Below are 21955 nucleotides of genomic sequence, written 5' to 3'. Positions count from 1 at the left end.
TACAAAATCTAAATGTCCCAGAATACAATTTTGCCTGGAGAGCACAAGATTGCCTACAGCATGTTACTAATAAATTGTTGTTACCCAAAGGCCAATGAAGGTCAAAAAACACTAATTGAGACATATCACCAAGCTCTAGGAGGACTGGTGCGATTATAATGTAGATTTTGTCGAGCCTCGCAGAATCAGCTGCCCTGTGAACCAGCCTCAGCACACTGTTTTTGTGATGAGGTTACCCATGCTGCTGGAAATGTCATCTTTCATGTATGATATAAAACCCTTTCTATAGCTACAAACAATACCCTGGCATTGTTCGTAACATGTAGGGTGTTGCTCTGGCTAGCATCCAATTCCAGTAATAATATTCTATCTACCTACAGTAACCACAAGAAGATATTCTTCATTTTCAGCCCCAAGTGTTTTGTCAGCACAGCAGCAAGCTGTTGAAGAATTGCCACACTTCACTTTAAGTTCTGCATTTCACTGGGCATTTATTCGCCTGCACAGATCAGGCATTTCTCTAGAACTCTAGAAACACCTTGAGATTAGTGGGAATAAAGGAGTTCTTTTCATACGGTACAATTAGTCATATCAACAGTGATAGCTATTTTGAGCAGCACCTATTAATCACTATCATTAGCAGGATCTCTGGTGTACCAGCATTCACTGTACCAAGAACAAGTCTTTTCCTATTACAGCACTACTATATAAACAAAAGCAGCAGCACAATTTCTCTTCACACAACCCTGTTTTGAGTAATAAGAGGCAAGCAGCAGCACTTAAAACTACACTCAATACAGGATATAAAAGGAAGCTTACTTATACTTCACAGGACAGTAAAAATACAGTTGTTTTCCTGCAAAGAAAGCCTGGCAATCATTTGTATGCAGGGGAAGAGGAGGTCATGAAAAATAATACATTGTGGGAAGAAGTGGGGGGAAATGTGCTCTCAGTTTGGAGGCAGAAGGAAAAAACACAGCAAAAAAGATTCAAGTGATCAAATACAAGTGTACCTAAGAGGTGGAAGAAACTCAGACTATTCTTTTAAAGATTTTCAGAAGATTATTTTCATTCTGTTTTATATGAAGGATCAATTGTTAACCACATTTCAGAGTCTCAGAAGAGACTTTTGTCTCAAAAATATTCCCCGTATGCAGTATTTCTAGTTTCCTAACACCTCTGAGTAACTCCTGATTCAGAATGAAAAACGCTAACAGCAGGATTTATGCCTTACGCTGACCTAAGAAGCAACACCACAAGACGCACATGAAGGAGCAGCTCCGCGTTGCTTCCAGCCCAGTTCCTCACACCTCAAAGGTGACATGAAGCAGCAGAAATGCCTATGTTGACCCAAAACACACCTTCTTCACGACTTTAATAGTTAAAAGAGAAAGGCCTTCCTTCTACGAGAGAAAGAAAAAGAAGCAAAAACCTTGTGCAAGTTCTAGATTTCGAAGAATAGCAATTGTCTCCAGAATAAGGGTCTTCTATAGAAACACTGCCTAGGAAAAGGCTCCAGCCAAGTGCAAAATCATGTTGATGTACAAGATACACAAATAGCACCTGAGTGCATGCCACGATCGGCCAGCGCTCCTGATCCCATGAGCTGCATACCGAAACCTTCATGCGGCTGGGAGCTCCACGACACATGCCACATACCTCAGAGAGATGAGGGAAGGGGAGCGGATTGCAGGAGCTTCAGTTGTCTGTCACCCACGTAAAGCAGCAACAGCACCTCAACAGCACCCCAAGATGGTGTTGGGCTGAGCATACAAGCAACAGCCTTAAAACCAGTGCTGACCTTTTCCCCGGCCTCTGGATTTGAGATTATCCAACAGCCACGCTGGCTGTTACAAGGCTCAGTGCCATTTTGGGAACCAAACCCGCACCTCCTGCCAGCTACACGTGCCTCTGAAGCCCCAAGCTGACCGGCTGTGAGGAGCCGGGCACTTATTGCCACTACAGAGGGCTGATGTACGCCGCCCTCTTCACCATGACACCCAGACATCTGTTCCTCTGGAGAACTAATAATAATGGCTGACTCGTACCTGTAACTAGGCTTGCAATTCCACCTGAAACAAAATCAGAAGAGGTCTCTCAAAATCTTTCAAATTACTGAGGTAACATACCTCCACCTGACAATTTATACCTGCTCCTCGTCACTCAGGGATAAAACCTCGCAGGCCCCGTCTCCAGCAGGGCAAAGCAAAGGTATATCAGCAAAGTTTCCAGCTACACCCCAAAATGAGAGTTTCCCTCCTCAGCCCGCAGTATGGACACGAGGGACTAAAAATAACACTGAATAGCGCTGGAAGCAGGCGTCAGGTGAAAGCCAAGCGCGGGCGGCAGCACGGAGACACCGCTGCGGGCCGGGGGCTTGGGGAGCCCAGCGCCAGGCTCCTGTGGGGGCACCTCCCGGGGGCTGCCCCCGGAGCCCGGCCGGGCCCTGAGGCGGGAGGCGGCCGGGCAGAGCCGCGCCGCCCTGAGGCGAGGTCCCCGCCGCGGGGTCTCCGTCGCTCGCCGCGGGGCCGGAGCAGGCCGGAGGGAGCGGCGGGCGGCCACAGCTCGCCACCAAGGGGCGCAGCAACGCCCGCAAGGACCAGGCCCGGCCGGGCTGCCCGCACTCGGGTCACGGCGGAGGGAAGGGGAGAAGGGGACGCGGCCGCAGCCTCGCCACCGCCCCGTGCCGAGCCGTGCCGAGCCTGCCCCCGCCGCCACAGCCGGGCCGGGCCGGCGCTGCCGAGGGTGCGCGGCGACAGCCCCCGGGCCGCGCCTCGGGGCACCGCCGCCCTCCCGCCGAGCCGCCGGGGGCTCCTCCCGGCCCCAGAGCGCCCGCTGCCCGCCTCGGCACCCGGGAGAGCCGAGGAGAGCGGCGGTACCGCCGGCCACGCCAGCCCGGTGCCTCGCACCGCCAGGGCCCCGCGGGCTGCGGAGCCGCGGGCGGGCTGAGGCAGGGCGGCGGGGATCGGGGGCATGGCGGCGGCGCTCGCTCACTCACCTGCCCGCGACAGCCGCCGCCGCCGCCCGGCCAGCGCCGCTCTGTGTACTCCGGAAACGGCGGCTCCTCCGCCGGCCGCCGGGGGAGGGAAGGAGGCGGGCAGGGACCGGCCGGGGGCGGGCGGAGCCGCGACTGACAGCGGGAAGGGGAAGGCGGGAGCGGGGCGGGCGGCTGAGGGCTGAGGGGGGGGGGCGCGGCGCCTCAGGGAGCTGAGGAGGGGTGAGCGGGGAGGTGCGGGGCCGGGGCCTTGTCCCGGCAGGGCGATGCTGAGGGGCTCGCCCTCGGTCCTTCCACACGAGCACACGCACCCCGAGCTCCCCCGAGGTGTGGGGCAGGCCCCGGCTGCCTCCTGTCGTGTGAGGGGACCCGGCCCCGGCTGCTGGGGTGTAAATGGGGAGGGTGAGGGACGAGCAGGCCGTTATTTCAGAGCGGAGGACGAGGGGCGAGGGGAAATAATAAAAATCAGTCCATATTTTATATTAACCTCAAGTAACGAGGTTTCCCGTCCTGTCGTTTCATGGTCAGGTGCAGCACGTCCTTCCATGAGGGAATGATCAGTGACAGAGATCGCCAGCAGCACCTGCAAAGTACTGTATTCCTCTTCTGTCTAAAGTCACTAGCCAGGGAAACTATGGGGTTCACCACTGTTAAACCTTTATTTGGGGATTGAGTAAAATGCTCACAAAGTTATCTGAAATTAGTCCCCTTGGGCATAATTATCATGGTGCTGCCAGCCTTACAAATTGCCCCAACCAAAACAGGCCTGGTACGTGATGGCTTTGCTGTGTGAATTTGAACCAGTTTATTATTATTCCTCACTCTTAATGAAGACTGTATACAGAAAAGGTTTGCTGTGCAATTCAATGTATTTTCAAATCCTATTTCCAAAGAAAAATCCTGTTAATCCTGTTGTTCTTAGAAGAAGGTAGTTATTGTTTATTTCTAAGGTTTATTTAGAACCTTACATTTGAAATGGAACAATAAGTTAATAACATACAGAAATAGTTGGTAGAAGTTAGAAAATAAGGTCATATGTAATAGTGAGAAAATAGTTAAAAGTTCTTGGAATATAAAGAAGCAAAAACTTTGTTTACACGACTGAGCCTCTGATCTCTATGTTGAAAAAAAAAAGCAACAAAACATTAGAATATGATACTGATAAAGTGAAAATAAATAACTTCTTTCATTTTTTGTGCTGCTAATCAGAAAACTCTGTGGCAAGAAGTAAAATTGACAATTTATTGGACACCTTCTAGCCACAAGCTAGGAATAGTCCTCAAACAGTGTCTGTGGGAAGCTGCCTAGGAGCAATCTGTGGCTTTGTTTCCTTCTCTGTAACAGATGGTTACTGGCAGACTGGGCTTCTCATCAATGTGTTGCCCCCGAACTTTTCTGATTCTTGCATGTCTACTAAGCTTGTCTCTTCCTGGTAAATTTAGTCCTCAAATTAAGAGATACCTGGGAAATACTTGGAAAGCAAGCAAGGCAACAGAAGGCTGTCATATTGTTGGCTCCTTCAACAGAGACGGGTGCTGGAGCATTCTTTTTATTCTGAGAGTGCAATAAGGGGCTGGAAAAGGTACCTTTTCCCGCTTTTAACTAGCTAAATGGTAAGTGAACATTGATTTGAAAAAAAAAAAAAGAGATAAAGACTCAGATGGGGTTTGAACAAGTTTTTGACTGGAACAAAGTATTAATAACTGAAAAGGAAGGGAAAGAGAAAAAATACTGCAATGTATTTTCCTTCCTCCCAGGCCAGAATCTGTGGCTGCATCTTAAAATAATCCAAAGAAAGACCAAAAATACCTCCTGTTTTTTGGTTTTGTTTTGTTTATTAAAAGAAAGAAGGGAGAGACACAGACAAGCACACATGTTTTTAGGTATACCTGTATTTTCTATCATTGAGAAGCAGAGTGGCCATTCTGGAGCCTTTTAGCTGCAAGCAGCTCTCCAGGAGCTCAAGTGTTGCTCTTGCACTGAGGTTGCGCCACGTAGCCAAAACAGAGCAGCCTTGGAGACTCTTGTAGGAAAAAGAAAACCAGCAGGAGTTATTGAGGCAAACATTACCACTCGTTCTTGACTTTTCTTGCTCATCCAGTCCAGGCGTGTCCAAAAAGAAATCTGTAATCCCTGTTGAGCTATTGATGTTTCCCACCTATAAACTGTTCTGGGAATTTTCTTTCCCTTCTGATATCGAAGCCACGTACCTTGCAGTTTTTGGTCATGTGAAGATTGTAATACGGTGCTCACAGGATCACAACAGTCCTGCCCTGATGAATAGCTGGCAAGCGATGGAATACAAAATATTCCAAATATTGGAATAAAAATACTGTGCTCAGTGATGCCTATCCACCAGTCCTTTTTACTAAGTAGTGCTGTAGATACAGTTTGACAAACAGATCCCCAAACTACACAAGCTCTGCTGACGAAAACATACTGTATTCACAAGCAGAAATTTATTCTGCAGACCTTACGGTTCAATACAATGCTCAAATGTTCTTTTATACCAGCAGTAGGTGTCCAAATCTGCTCTGTATTTTGTTACCCTAGTGAATTAATTGTATTCAGTGGCTCTGCACAGAATTTGATTTTGTCAGTGGTGTTGAAACAATTTTTAATAAGCATATTTTTAATTTTAATTCACAGGATTTATTTACATGTTATTATCTTTTTTTTTTTTACAATGGTATTTAGCAACTTTTAACACTTAACCATCTTTAAAGGTCAGACATTTCATTTGAAAACTATTACAGATGAAGTTTATAGATTAAGAGCATAAATGCACAGAAGACTGATAAGAATCCTAGCCTTAAAGCTAATATTTCTTAACCAGATGGTAGGAATTTAAGGCAGACTGAGAAATAAATACAAAGTTCACACTTCTTCATATTAATAGAGTATGAAAACATTCAATTCAGTAGAAGTACATAACCAATGCAAAAGAAAGAGGAAACTCCTAAGGACTAAGAAATACATAGTGTGACATGATGATTAATTTGTTTTCCTAAATGCCTGCTATGCTATATTTATACTGAATATTCTAATTTTTGATTCTGTGAATTCTAATTGTTTTGAAAGATGATAGTATGATTAACTATTTAGTAAAGTCCTATCTAGATCTGCACACAATAGATGTATTCAATTATATTTGTGATTTTCCTATCAATGTTACATATGTATATACAAAATATGTGCTTTCCAAGACCTCCACTGAATAGGAAGGGAAGGAAACCGGTGCACTGCATAAACAAAAAACGTAACAATGCTATTTGGTGAGAGAGGAAACCAGCTTTGAAATGTATTATGAGTGCAACCTGATCTCAGGGGCCGTAGAGGAAGAAATCATTAGCTCAGAAAAAAAGCAACACTGGCACAATAGCCAGTGTGCAAATGTTAATAAGGATATGCGTATCAGCAAGGTGTGGGATAAGATTAGGAGGATGAATGTTAGTAATAGAATCCCTCAGGAGTGGGTTGTCTTGTTAAGGGTAGAAGCTAATTTACAAGGGATTGTTGTTTCTGTTAATCAGATAGAGATATGTATAGGAAAAGGAAATGTGGGGAAAACCAGGGTGATTTTGGAAAGCAGGCTTGATCACTAATGTTCTATTGTGTCAACAGTGATTTTCCCTTTGTGGTTACTAACTACTGTGAAAGTTGTGATTGTACATCAAAGTATAGGAAGAACAGCAATGGTGTTGCATCAATATTTGGACCGTATATTTGCAATTGGAGGATGAGAAGTAATGAAAATGCACTTTTAGACCTAAATATATTATACAGTTTGTACAGTATGTTACAGTTCTCACAGCTCAGAGCCTGACTTGCTCTTGCTGTCTGAGTGTTTGACAATGCAGGCATACACGTAGGCAAATAAGACTTCTAAAAATACATTTCACAAATCATCCATTCCAGCTGTCAGGGTGAGAACAGTCCTTTTGTCCTGCAGCCCTGGACAACTAAAATCCTATTTCAGACAAATGAAATTTAGTTATTTGCTGCCTAACAGGAAAGCTGCTGACCTATGCTTTATACTCCTCAGTACATTGACCAACCATTGTGTCCAACCTGAGGCTTAAAATGAGAATTGGCCTCTTGCCCAGCTTCTTTGTAAACACTACCAAATGGCAAAAGGAATCTGTGGTTAGAGCCCCCAGGCTGTTGTCTGGAAAAATTCTTGCCTGTTACTTCCACAGGGCAAGTCCCACTTTGGAAAGAGTGAACATGACTGACTATATATGGCTACCTAAAAATAAAAATAGGGACAATCACCTTTTCTTCTCAGATAAATAAAAGATCCAGGTCACCTTAAAAAATCCTAGGCTGCAAGCCAATGACACTGGCTACAGGGAAAATAAATATATATACAAAAGAATCTCTTATTTTACATGTATCAGTCTAGTTCTGATTGAACTGAATGGAAGCCATTGACTTCAATTGATGTTGGACATATCCCATGACCTTCTAGTTTATATATTTAGACACCCCATACTAATCTTCTCTTCTGCAGGTCTGATGTCATCACCATTATTATAAGCAGAACTTGTCACTTGATTGACAGCAAATAACCTTTCCAAAAAGTAGCCAACAAATAAGAATGTTTTTAAGTGACACATGATCATGAGGGCCAGCAGTCCCTTTTTGTTTACAGGCACTGGAAGAATTTCAGATATTTTTAAGGTCACTGTCCCTAATCCTGAGATGAAGGAGAAGATGTGTTTGTTTTTAAGTTGCTGTTCTGCTTAAAAAAAACTGTCTTCCAGTTGTGCTGAAATGGAGGACGAGACCCTGAGATAAATTCTTTGTCTGTTGCAATAAGCTAGATGGGTACAGGAATGGAGCACTCCCAACTACGTGCACAAAATAGTCATTGGCATTTCACATTTTTGCTTCAGGAAGTCAACTACTTAAACATGTATAATTTTTTTGAAGTCTGATGATTCAGATGTCTGGGATCTCATTTTGCTTGTTTTCTTGAAAACTTTCACAAAAAGGAGTCAGCTTGCAAAACCACAAAAATGTACTTCTCAACCAGCTGTGGTAAAATAGTTTGCATGACCATCTAAATACCGTAGAAGTTTTGTATTTTAAATAAATTTATTCTGATGAGTATCAAATGATTATGAATTAATTAGCCGTTAGCAGTTGGCTCAGAACTTTGCAAAGTATTCCACAAGTATGGAGACGCTGAGAGACTGTGAGGTACAAAGAACTGTTGTTGACAACATTTCATAATACTAGATCTTAGAAGACTGTTAGAAAACAGATATGGTCTAAATGTGTGATGAGAATTAGACTGTCTTTTTTACCAAGAAATTAATTTGTCATCCAAGTATATTCTATGGTAAGATTGTGAGCAGGAATAAAATGTAATTGTGTGTGACTGGCCCAATTTATTAATAGGGTATTTAGGGTTCCTAATGTAATTGAGTCTAAGCACGATTTAAAAGGAGTAAAACAAAATTTAGAATGAATTCTGGAGCAACATTTATAAACAGGTATAGAAAAATAGAATCCCTTCTATTAAATGTTTGAAATCAGTGACTAGCTGCAAAATTATGTTTTCTTTTCTTGACCTTGTGTAACTGATTTTAGTAAGGTGTTATGTATGTCTTGGATAACAGAACTTGACTTTTTTAGAAAGTGTTTTATATTGGATATAATTCTTATTTTAATGGTCTATATGAAACATATTACCAGATGAATGGTGAATCTTGGATGATTTATTTAAAATTATTTTTATATAAATACGCAAAATGTTTTATATATGTTTATAAATATTTATAAATGTTTGAAGTGGTCTGGAAGGAAGCCTAAGTGGTAGTATTGAAGAATTTCCATATGGTAGTTCCTGCAGCAGAGGGGACTGAAAGCTTTAGTTAGCACATTGCCTTAATGTCTGTCAGGGTACTGTAACAAAGGCAACTTAATTTCAACTGCCTTAGTGGTACTGCTGCCACCTTTTGCCTATACAGATTACGTTGTGTTGTGGAAAACTGCCAAATAAGGAGTTATTTCGTAATGTAGAACATGGAATTATGAAAGTAGGTTGAACAGAAAAATAACAGAGGAACTTGCAAACCAGTATCTCATGGTCGAAACTTTGCTAAATTACTTGCTAACACAGGGAAACTTGTAGTTGATAAAAGCTGTGTTCTGATGCAGGCACGACACTTGAATTGATTAGTCTTTTCTCTAGAGTTTCTTCATTAATGGCAGAAATACCCAAAAGCCCTGCGTGGGATTGTGCTGTAGGTAATCCACTTAAAGGACGGCATTTCTCAGGAGCAATGAAATACGAGACTATCAAAGCTTTCTTTGTAAATGATTATTGATAAACCCCTCAATACAGAGCCTCTTTTAGGTGTCCTGTCCAGAGCAGTCCAGGTTTCCTGGTGACATCATGAAACGTGAGATACCTATGAGGTAGTCTTTGGCCACCTGTCTGTCCTGTGCTTGAGAAGATGTTGACAGAGTAGAGCGGGACTTATTTACTAAAACTTGGCAACCCAGTCTTGTCTGCGTTCCACGGGGCCAGTGAGTTAGCAATGCCTGGTTGGCTCAGTACCACTTTCCTCTGGCTCCAACAGGAAAGCCAGTGTAGCTGACCTCCGCGGCAGGTTTCAGGTTCTTGATTTATTTAGTCAGCTTCTAGCGCTTTCACACTTTCTCTGTAACAGCAGCCAAGAGTGTATTTGGTTTGTTTTCATTGTGGTCCACCACCTGGATCTGGTTCTCCTTGGTAAACTTGACATCAGGCTTGAGGAGTTCACTCTGCTTATCACTAAGATGAAGCTAGCAATACAGCGCCCAGTGGTTTTTTACTTATGTTTGTTTTCTAAACTTTCTTAGCCAAAAGGGCGCACAGCTGGCTATGTTATTAGATGCAAATATCCTGCGCTGCTGGACACATGCCAGGCACCCAGGAGCAGGTCTCACAGTGTTTATGGTTCACTCTACTGCTGTCTTTTTCACAGCCAAGAAACATCTTGTTTGGGTATTCATATGCTTGAAGTTTAAGGGCTACCAGAAGTTATTTCTCTGGCATCCTTCAGTACTTTTAGATCCTTCATCATCTTCAAAGATCCTTCATCATCTTCAAAGATCTTCATCATCTAAGGCAGATCGATGCCCTTTATGTCTGAGTGGTCTATTTAAAGGTGCTCTCTGCATCCCCTATCTCAACTTCTAGGTCGAGGCATGTACAAACCTCTCTCCTGTGATTTGGATCCAAAGGTCCTGATTCATCTGTCATTAGTATAAATTGTGTGTATTGTTTTGAAATTGGTAGCTGTGGTTCTCTGCTCTTTGCATGACATCTCATCAATTGCAGTACTGTAAAAGATGATGTAAAAAGTTGCCATGTAAAGCTAGCATACCAGCTAAAAAGCTAGACTATCAGATCACAGTTGTTGCTGGTCTAAGAGGCAGGAAACAAAACCTCAGTCTCACAGGAACTGCACATATGCAACTCTTGTTTAAGTCATATGTGTCGGCATGAGGCACCATGAGACAACAGCCCTGTGGCAGCAACTGCCTGCTGAGGTTTGAGGGGAAGAAACATTTCAGCCTTGTGTGAGCACTGCTGAATATTTCAAAGCAGCAGATAAACAGTACCTACAGGTGCACTTTTTGTGAATTTCACACTGACAAATCAAGATACTATAACCCAAATACATATACATCATATACTTTTAGGCACAGAACTTCAAAACAATGGTTATTGAAAGATAGCAGAGTAGTAAAATGATGTGTAGGCCATGCACATACTATATATCAGTTGTTTTCTGTTGTTGGATTTTGCATATGTTAGTTTTCTTCTGGAATTCCAGGAGTGAGAGTGGGGAACTGCTATTATATAGATCTTTCAAAACTAGACTTTGATACTGGTATTGACTGTCAACACAAAGGTCTCAAGGACCTTTTTAATTCCAGGAGTTGGAAGACAAGTAGGAAATAATAGGATACAGAGAATACTGCATGGTGATGTAGTTGACAGATACTCAGTTTAGATTTAAAGGAAAAGAAAAGAGATTGTACTGCACAGCCATATAGGAAATAAAACTAATTAGTGGGGGAACCTGTCGTGAATTTATCACAACAAAGTAGCTTAGGCTTAGCTTTCTCTATGTAAGGTAAATACATGCTGTCTTGATATGAAATAAGGATATCGGAATGATAAGCCTATAATATTTTGTATTTCACTAACGTTAGCTGTAATCAGTTTTTGTCCAGCTCAGACACCATTAAAATATAGCATGAAATGCATACGTACATGAATAAATACACACACTTTGTCTAGCTTCAGTTGTCACCACAGATACTGCAAGAAATAAATAAATTACATGCTTTTATAAAGATTGATGTGATAAAAATACAGAGACTTGTAATTTGTTTTTCACCATACCAATGCTAAAAATAGAAGAAGGTGGTAAATAAACTGCAGTAGCATTGGGGCTTGTAAACAGCATTATGAGTTGGGGAAGCAATGCAGATCTAAATGTTTTCTTTTCTCTAGGCCTTTGGAGACAATTCTGTCTTGTCGTAGAGACTGTATCAGATAGTAATCATAAAAGTAATTAAAAATTTATGTTACTGTGTTCTTAAATTAAAATGTACAGTGTGTATGTACATCTACCTCCCTTTCCCCCCATTCTGTTGAGTATTGCTTTTAGAGAACACATTATCTGTATAGTTTTTGAGGTAATATGATTTGCTATTTCCTGGAATAATTGCCCACAAACACGTGAACTTCACTGACCACTCTGCCAACAAGCAAACTCTTTACTGTGTACACAGGGTGACACCAGTGATGGTTTCAGAAGAGTAGGATTTGGGGATTAAATGAATTTGTCCCTGACAGGAGTTTTTCTGTTTTTCTCTTCAAATGGAGCAAATGATACATTGACAGACTTCAGAGTTGCTAATTTTGGACTTCTGATTGCAAGTTGCATGCAGCTGATGGTTTTTAGTCTCCAAATTTTAGGAATGGTGGTTTCCTAAGAAAATCAAACTCGTAATACTTTGTGATGTTCTCTCATGGTTTTTGTACATGCAGGACTGGCAAAACAGCATAGTACATAATAAGAATGAAGTTCAATCTGTAGTGGTTTTATACCCTATGTTTTTTAGAGTGTGTAATCATTTTTCTGAAAATACATAAACAGAAATCTTTGTAAAGCTCAGTTCTCCAGCTGCACAATGGTATACATGTAATTTTGGGGTTTCTGGGCATAAACATAGTAGCAATAACAGAAGATGTCTAAAGCACGTTAGCCTTTGTCATGTTTTTAATTAATGATTTTAAAAATCATGGAGCTGATCTTGCTGTGAGATCCATTTATTGATCTCTTTAAAGGCCTGGGACCTGCAGTTAATGTGATTCCATTAGGCATTTAATTCTCCTCCTGTTTTACAATAACATGAATGTTGGCATTTGTTTCAAGGCCAAAGAATTATGAATAAAGAATTAAGAACTGTAAATATCCTTAGAATCTTATTCAATAGGGATGTGATTTCTTTTATGTTTTCCTCTGCAAAATTGTAAAGTAGCTTGAAAGATGAGGTACAAAGTTGTATCTGTAGTTGGAGAGCCTGAAAATACTTGCATCAGTTACTTGTGCACTCCGTGTGACCATAGCCTTTTAAATTAAAGGAATCTCATATACACAAAGGGAAGAAAAAAAAAAAAAAAGGTATTTCAAATGAAATCAGTAGAAAGAACAACATCAGCCTGTAGACTGGTTTTGAAAAAGTCAGTCTACAGAACTGAGATTTTAAAGAGAGATGCTGGCAAAACAACTGAGCTCTTCTGATATGCACAGGAAAAAATGTCACTTGATGGGTAGGCATTTTATGAAACAAACTCTACATTACCAGAGAACTTCCTTGAACTGAAACAAGCTGCAAGATGGGCTAATTTATTAAAATATTAATATTAGTAATTTTAAACAAAATTTTTATGAGATGCTTGTTTATGATTTCATTGATGTGATTATTCATTAAATTGCAATAATAATAAATCTCAAGAGATTAAGCTTATAAATGAATATCAAAGAATTGGGGGGTTTTCTTTTTTTTTTTTTTTTTTTTTTTTTTTTTTTTTTTTTTTTTTAAGATCCTGAGATTTGTTTGGCATGCAGCTGAACAATCATTTATCTTTGCTGACAGTCTGGTTTACATTACTGGAACGTTTACTGCTGTACACCAAATGGCATTGTCCAATTGGGTTTTATTTTTAGGCCGCTTTGTAGCAGACGCAGGCTGGCACATCACTGCTTACTCCAGTGCTGTATGTTACATTCCCGACAGGAGTCCCACTGAGAGGGGAGGAAGGAAACTAGTAGCAGAAATGATAGTGCAAAGCACAAGTCTCAAAACTGCTTTAGTGGGTCAGCTGCCAAGAATTACTACATGTGAATGGTACTTTAAAGTTGTCTGCACTTCCCATTAGGGACTCTCTTGGCAATCTAAAAATCCTACACAGGGAATTTGCTAGAACTTTGAATTAATAGGCACATAACCGAGATAGTGTAACTGAAAGCCACCTCCTGTTTGATACTGCAAAAGCCTTAATCCTCCGATGTGTATGCTATTCAGTGCAGCAACAGTGAACAGTTAAGAGTAGTAAGCCTATTTGAAAGAAATATTCTAAGAGCATGGTTCTGTTGCTTTTAAGATGAGCGATCTTTGTGTTAAACTTAATGGGACTGAGATCAGACCCCATGACTGTAGGAAATGTATTTTGCTAGAAACCTAAGTAACTTAAATGACTGTATTAAACCATTTCTGTTGTGAAAAGTACTTTTTACCTGGCAGTAACTAGCATTTTCTCCACATACTTCATCTTAAGACATTTCCTCTCTATAGTATATGTGCAAAATAAGTACACTATGTAAAATGTATATAATTACACATAATTATAATAATACGAAATTAATGCAAATATAACATAGCACAAATATAACAATTACCTGAAAAAGTTATGGGAGCCAACGTAATCTCACTACCATCAAAATGAATTTCCCATTGTTCTCAGTGGAGCGATATTTGACCTAACTGATTGGCTCACATTATGAAAACAGGAGACAAAGATGGCTGGATCACAGCCCCATGTCCAGGCTTTCACAATGATTTCCTGTCTGAACTAGGCAAGTGCTTTTACCGTGAATATAGACAGAAATATAGACAAAATATACATAATTTATCATGCAGTTACTTTATGTATTTAATTTAATTTACCATCCTTCCACATGAGAAAAAGTCTTTTTTTTTTTTTTCTACTACCTAGTCTCATTAGTGTTACACCACTAATGCAGTTAAGAAAGAGTAAGCTTCCTGGTCATTGCATCATTAGCAGAATTATTAATTGTGCTTCCTGAATTTCTTTTCATTTTCATATTCAAGTCAGCCATAATAACCTTTTATAGTAAGTGGGCAAGGCTGATGACTAGTAAATAAATAGATCTTTACAGAAATTTTAAACAGAATGTAATATAAAAATCAGAGCAGGCACCATTGCTGTTCTTCCAGTCACTTTCAGAGTAAAAATCTTATTTCAGCTTCTTTGCTGGTAAAGGGAAAGAAACACTGAATTGCAAGATACCGGGTGAAATTTTTATTTAATGTCTAAAAATACATCAGAAGGAATTTACCCGTCAGTATTGATTACACAAAAAAAGCAGGAGAAGCTTTCTGCATAAAGTTAGCTTCCCAGAATAAGCCATAAGAATACAGGCTCTCAGAGCTACTTTTGTGTAGTCACTGGAACCTGTGTTATTGGAGGCCATCATTATGCAATCTTTCTGATCCAGGAGAAATTTTTGGCTGCTTCTGAAAGGGGCAGTCCCACCACACCCACTGCCTCAGACCTTGCTGTTGCCTGCGTTGTATATGCAGTGATGTTCTTGATGCTGTGTGCTGAGCCAGATGAAAAGGCTTGAATAACAAACTTCTGATGTTGAAATATGTGTTACCTTTTGGAAAAGAGGAGGATTTCTGTATGGACACTAAATTGGTGTCCCAGTAAGCAGTCTGATGCTCCATAGTGTCATCTGCAGCTTGAAAATGCCACTGCATGGCATCTGATTTTATTGCCATTGGCATCTTGGCATTTTCAGTTGTGTTCCTATATTAATGTTTATGGCACAGTTGTGAGCTGACTCTGAAATTTTAGCCTCAAGTCACACATGCACATCTGAGGTGATGCTGTATTATCCAAATAAGTATTCCTGACCACCATCAAAAGCTCTGATTTCTATAGCAGTGGACATTACTGAGTAGTTTTCATCCTTCACTCATTATTCAAAATAATACCCTTGCCTTCTGTAGTATTTGACGTAACATGATGGCAGATTATAAATTATTTTCCTGTCTTCTTAATCTCCAAATGCCTATAGAAGAATTGTATCAAAGATGAATGTATTCCTCTGCTACCAAAAAGGTGTAAATTTGGTAACCAATAATGACTTTATATAACTAAAAATAATAGTCTTAGCCATTCTAGAGACACCATGACTTGGTAGCTTGAGCAAAACTATAGTTAACTGAAGAGGAGAACATTTTCTGTGCAAATAGAAGTAATACGGATCACGGTTTGTAAATTCAGGAAACGTACCTTCTAAAAATAACTCTTAAAACAATTATAAACCTCTCTCAAGTGTAGAATTCTACTATTGGGTCTGGTATTCCTGATTATATAAATAGTAGTGCCTGTGCTCCTCTCAAAAGAAATATGTAGTTGAACTGTCCATGCATCGTAGTAGAGACAAAAGATCCAAATGTGACAAGAATGAAAATTACTCTCATCTTAACAGAGTTTGATTAAAGCTTTAGGCATAGGACTTTTTAAATGACAAATGCTCAATGAAATAATATTATGTCTTTATACTCCAGAGCACTATTAATCTAGGGTTTCAGGACTTTAAGAAATGTTAATTAACTAGTTACCATTCATGTACAGTGTTAGCATTACAGTCATTTTGTGAGTTGATAACTGAAGCATGGAAAGGTTAAGCTCTTCAGAAAGGATGAGACAGGGATTCTTTCCCATATGTGTTCCCTAGTAGGTGTTGACAGAGATGTTTACTACTTCAGTGGCATTCATCGCCATGGATCTTCCACCAGGTTAGCCCAAAAGGGTCAGGAACAGTAGTGGGAGAGCCTATGAACAGCTTCAGTCGCACCCAAAGCAGGATGTCAGCCACAGCTAAACATGACCTCAGTCTGTTTTCTAAGCTGATACAATATTTTAGAAAGCTGTGAAGCACATAACTGCTCTTCTTCCCTCCCATAGCATAATACTTTGTAGTTACCAACTACAGTTTTGCTTGCTATCAGACTGCCCATGTGATGGTGTCTGTATAGGCCTTTTGAAATTCTCTGTAAATAATGAAATAATTTAACCAAAAATAAATACGAATAATTAAAAATATTTTATAATTACAATTATTATAAAAAATAAATAGATAATATAAAAATAAAATAATTTAAGCAAATTGCTAGATAAAAGGAAAACCCTACTGGTTTCTAATTTTCCTTCTTACCATACTCTTTATATGACATTCACTGTTCTCCAAGTCTCTAGTACAGTGTCCACTTTTAATAGGAGAGCATGTTTAATACAATTTGTGTGTATGCATGCATGTATATACAGATGTATGTGTACATACTAACACATATGTTCTTACTATGCAGCTGCTTAATCTCTTTCAAAATGGAACCTTTCCTGACTTAATACTGTTTTACCAAATTACTGCCTGTAATATAGTCCATTAATATATAGGGGTGATAAAACAGTGGAACTAACTAAAGAAACTGTGGTTATTATCAGCAATCCATTTTAACACTCAGTAGGCCCTGCTTCCCTGTGAACAAAACTCATTTTTCTTCAAAATATTACCATTCCTAGTATAAAAGAATCTCTCATTTTAACAATTTTTGTATTTCTGAGAAAACAAGCCCACTTCCTACCTGTGTTTTCACCTCTTTTGCTGTCACCTCATTTAAAATGCCAAGAAATTCAAATGTGGTGGCTTAATGCTCATTTATATTCTGGCTCCCTTTCTGGTAGATGAAAGTTATCTGTAACAATAAGAAACTTTTAGAAAAGACTTCTGTTACAGACCATGTCTCTAACAGCACTGGAAGATTTTTCCCAACATAGTACAACTGATGTTCTTAGGACGCCTATGTTACTGGGGTTTTGGCCCACATGAGATGTATTCTAATACCGAACTGTATTCAGATGCCGAATAACCAGTGCCGTACTGCCATCTGTTGGTAGCTGGTTAGCAAAGCTGTAGAACCACTGTAGAACCTTGAATGGTTCTCTGCAGAGCTGCTGTGCTTTATTACTGTTTTCTTCTTCCGACTGGCTGCGTTTCCCTCGCAGGGCATTTGCCCTGTCCTGCTGCATTGCCGGGGGTGACAGGGGGCTGCAGCCGGCCCAGCTTTTCAATCCCTCTTCCATGTCTGAAGTTACTCCCTGGGGCATAGCCGTTGAAGACCAGGCAGGGCTGTAGCTGGAATAGCAAAGAATTCTGCACACATGCGCCAGCGCCTCTGAGGGGGAAGAGAAGGGACAGCAACTTGCAAAAATTCTCTGCATGTGTTTTAAAACCTGTTAAACCTAAAACAGATTTGAAGAATATTAAAAATGCAGTTTCATTTTATAGCCAAGTGCTTGCATATCATGACTACGATCAATGGCAACTCTTTTTAGTACAGAAGATATGGTGCAGGTTGTGGAATTAGGAGTGTGAGTTAGTCCCAGTGACTCATTAGGAAATCCTCAGAAAACCATGGAGGTTCACTCTTTTAGCAATGTCAAGCTGGGTTTCAGAAGTGCCAAACACCTGCACAGTGGATTCAAGATCTGACAGCTCTGCACAAGAGCCATTAATGTTTCCTCAACATGCACATTCCAAAACTGTGTGTGTTATCCAATGAACCAAAAGTCCTTATGAAGGTTATATGAAGGGTACAATCACTTACTGCTGGAATTATGCTGGAATTAATTCCCATAGTCAGGTAATAAGGCAGAAAGAGTTAGCAGCAGGAGTTTTAAACAAAGTAATCACCACCTGTGATCGTTGTCCTGAGCATCAAGAAAGATTTAAAAAGTATTCTGAAAAGACAAGATAAATAAAAGTGTCAGAGCAGAAATATATATATTTGGTTATAATGGAGACATTGATTTTACAATACATGGAAGCTTTCCACATATGTACTGCCTCATGGCCCAAAGGAAATGTGTAACTGCGCTTCTCTGTTCTACGACCTGTATTATTTCTCACTTTGCCAGTTTCTTCTATTGTCACAGATGCTGGTAGCCTTCTATCCCTCAAAATGTTTGACTGGTTAACCTAGCAATGTTAAACTCAGAGCAATTTCTTCATGTCTGTCCTTAGCATTAAGTTAGCTCTTGCTGTGCCAAACATGAAAAAGAGTTGCATCTGATTACCACAGTCTGAGCTAAAAAGATTACCTCTCCCTGGAAAACCTACCATTCTTAAAAACTCAGGGCACTTAAAGTTAGTAGAAGTACTTAAAAGTGTAGATGTAGATGATCAGCTCAAATATTTCAGAGTTAGCACATTAACCTCAGATTGCTATGTTTTGTTTTGTTTTTTTCCTGAAACTTGCTCCAATCTCAGCATCCTCGGAAGAATCTACTACTTTCTCTGCCACTGCAGAAATATTTTGTTTCCTTAGCAGAAAACAAAAGCTGGATTCAAGATTGTAGTTTTGTTTGCTTTCATTTAATCAAGTGAGTTAGTACGATGGATTTAACTGGAAGTGGATTTATATCTGAAAAATTTCTATCATGACGGAAAATTTCAATTAGGGGAAATTAGCCACTTGGTTCTTTCTGATAAATTAATCATAGAGATTATCTATTAAACGTGCCACTTAACCTTTCTGGCATAAGTGCCTGAGGCAGTAGTATTTAGGCTCTACACATTCATTTGGAAATATTAATTTCTATGCAGCTGTCTTGCAAAATGGAATTTTCACTTGTCTTTTTTTCTAAGTAGGTCATTGTGCAGCTGTTCTTAATGGAGGCTGGCATTTGTAAAATGGTAAATCCACCATTGTACCCCATAGGTCAGAAAATTGATCTCCATCAATTACAGAATATCCTTTACTAAAATGCCCTTTCTCAACCCTGAAGGGTGTCATCCCTCGCTATGATAGCCTTTGGCCTCTCTGGAATGGGAATATGTTTCAGCTGGATACTTTGCAAAAGAAGAAGCATCACCGTGTTCACCCTATCTGTCTTCCATTAGTCTAAGGCTTTGTCTTTGTTCTGCATCATGGCTTCTATCTACATTAGAGCTGCCTTAAAATTAATCTTAAGGGAAATTGGTATGACAGCTAGCAGCTGTCAAAGAAACAGCTGTCTCAGCTGCTGAACCTCCCAGGTCCAAATTCTCCTTCTACTTCCTACAATGAAATGATCTTTTCAATGTAGACAAGGCCTCACTGTCCCTGTAGTGTTCAGCTGTTGCACAGCTTCGGGAGAGAAGCAACTCCTGAAAGAGCTACAAACCTTATCCTGTAGACTTGAGAGATTAAAATTAGGACCTTGACCTGGATATCTTTTTTGTATGTCATAAAATTTGCATAGCTTTCTGCAGGAGTAGTTTGAACTCCAGAACTTTCTAAGGACTGTATATCCTGTAGCCTAGCAAAAGATGATAGGAAGTAAGAAGGTACTGGCAGCAGAGAAGGATGTGCAAGAAAGTATAAATGGCAGATAATTAAAAATTGTAACAAAATTAGCATTTTAGGGAGTGGAATTGGCAGCAAGACAGTGATGTTGTGGTCCATACTGTGAACCAGAATTAGTATGTCCTTATTGATTACCTGAGCCTATACATTCTTGCACGGATAAAATTAAGCATGAGGAGAATGCTTGCAGATTTGGGATGCGAAGCAAACAAAATCCTTCTGACTTTGGGTTTGGGTCAGATGAACTTGCAGATCTTGAAGATTTAAAATCTCAAGGATTTGGAGACAATTCAAATTATGCAAGGAACATAATAAAAAAGACGGAGAAGGGGAAACAAAATTGAATAGAGCTGTGTTGAATAATGGACTGAGGTACAGTTGGGCAGTTGTGCTGTGTAAGGACGTGGGATTCAAATTTCATATGAAAAAGAAAAGAACAATGATGCAATTCAAGATTGTTACATGATCAGAGCAGTAGGAAGCTACAGAGCTGTGCTGTGGTTGGGTAGGTTGCAAAGGAGGTGGAACAGTGAGGTGACAAAAAAAAGAGAGCTACAGTAATGAGTGAAAAATTAATAAAGGAAACAGAGGAAGACATTTTAGCTGGTCAAATATCAAGATGCAATGAAATTCTGAATTTCAAGAAGAGGATTGCAACTTAGATATTGCCAGAGTTCTACAGTGAAAGGCAGGATAGGGGAATTGCCAAATGGGAAATGATAAGAGGAAAAGTAGAAGCAAAATTGAGACGTCACCTGTGTTTAAGAAAACAACAGGATAGCTGGGAGGACCTGCAAGAGAAGTGAATGTAAATTTGTACAAGTGGCAGACCTTCACTTTGCGACTAATCAGTAAAAAAAGACATGAAGGGTGCTCTGAGAACAATGAAAGTGGGGTAACCACTGTTGATAGCAGAAGAGAAACTGAGGAAAACGTATGTATGTAAGGGATCACTGGATTTGGTGGGGATGTGGTGAGACTAATGAAATCGCATTAGCCCTGATTTGTGAAAAATCATACAGGTGAGTCAGGAATTTTTAATAACTGACTATGAAACTCCATCAGTAAAGCTAACATATTTAAATGTACTTATTCTCTCCCCATGACAAATAGAAGGTATTTGTTAGGCCAAAGAACTTTATATCCTGGGTTATAGCCTGACTATGAATGGGAGTCTAGTTTTGCTGAGGTTTTTATCCTAAAGACCTTGAAAAGGAAGGAAAATTTATAAAGTTAGCGTGGCAATCTGCATGATGATCAAAGTGGCTTCTTAAACACTTACTGGCCACTTGTGTGCTTCTTCATGGAATCACCTTCACAGTCCAATTGTTTTATTTTTTCTTCCTTACATGAAAGCATGCAGGAGTCACTGATGGATGGTTAGGCAGCACGGCTGAACCCACGTTGCCTTGGAGAAGTTACACAAACCTGTGACAGGCAGGGGTAAGTGACTACCAAAACTGCCAAAGAAGTGAAAATTTTTTAAGTGTTTAAGATTTATTATGCTGAAGAAAAAAATTCTTCAGCTTGTTAAACACTTACTTTGTTTGAAAAACAAACAAACCTTAGAGTGCTGTGAGGTAAGGAAGGATGTTTGTTGTACAGTTTATTGTCACTGAAGTATGAATTTGGTAACATAACTAGGTTCAATTAGGAATGTTCGGGGATTTTCAGTAAGGAAAATGATGTAGATTCTGTTGCTTAGGGCTTGGCTGTGATTTTAGTGATCTGAGTCAAATTCACGTTCTGTGGCTGATTTAGGCCCAGATCCATAAAGGGGCTTAGCTGCTTAAAATATGACTTCACTGGGATTTATCCACCTAAGCCTCAAGCGCATAATCCCCAGAAGCCGACACACGCCCCTGTTTCGGCAGGGTTTGCTCTGTGCCCAGAACAGCCCGTTTTTTTCCTTGAAGAACCGAGCAGCTGCTCGCCGCCTGCCCCGGCCTGCCTTGAGAAGGAGGCGGCCGCGCCCCAGAGCCAGGCGGGCACCCAGGGCCCAGCCGCCGAGCTCCTTATGTAAGGGCCTGGGGGAGGCCAAGGCTGCCGGAGCCAAAGCCCCAGCACCCAGCACAGCGTGCAGGGGCCGTCCGAGGCAGCGGGCTGGAGATGCTGCGCTCAGCTCCTCGGGGATTTCCACGCCCAAGGCCGTTTTCGGGGCTGGCGCCGAGCCCCCGGTGCGAGCAGCGCCGCCGAGGCCCCCACACCCCTCAGTGGGGCTGG

At 40.6% G+C, this 21955-nt stretch overlaps 1 protein-coding gene and 1 long non-coding RNA gene across 3 annotated transcripts in view; one reads left to right on the top strand and one right to left on the bottom strand.

Moving 5' to 3' along the window:
- GARRE1 (granule associated Rac and RHOG effector 1) overlaps positions 1-3147 on the bottom strand; it is a 54709-nt gene extending 51562 nt beyond the window's left edge. Inside the window, exon 1 of one of the 2 annotated variants that reach the window (XM_068693096.1) lies at positions 2999-3147. The gene's annotated coding sequence lies outside the window, so the exon portion shown is untranslated. The remainder of the gene's footprint in view (positions 1-2998) is intronic. The other variant, XM_068693097.1, reaches the window with a different exon arrangement.
- On the top strand, positions 2097-21323 carry LOC137861714 (uncharacterized). The gene is made up of 3 exons (XR_011099794.1): positions 2097-2745; positions 3524-3585; positions 21089-21323. It is a non-coding gene; the product is annotated as an uncharacterized lncRNA (long non-coding RNA).
- The last annotated feature ends 632 nt before the right edge of the window (positions 21324-21955 follow it).

The sequence above is a fragment of the Anas acuta genome, chromosome 10 (genome assembly GCF_963932015.1).
Source record: "Anas acuta chromosome 10, bAnaAcu1.1, whole genome shotgun sequence".
In the NCBI taxonomy this organism is placed as follows: Eukaryota; Metazoa; Chordata; class Aves; order Anseriformes; family Anatidae; genus Anas; species Anas acuta.
Note: the sequence above shows the minus strand (reverse complement) of the source record. Positions and strands in the feature narration are given on the sequence as shown.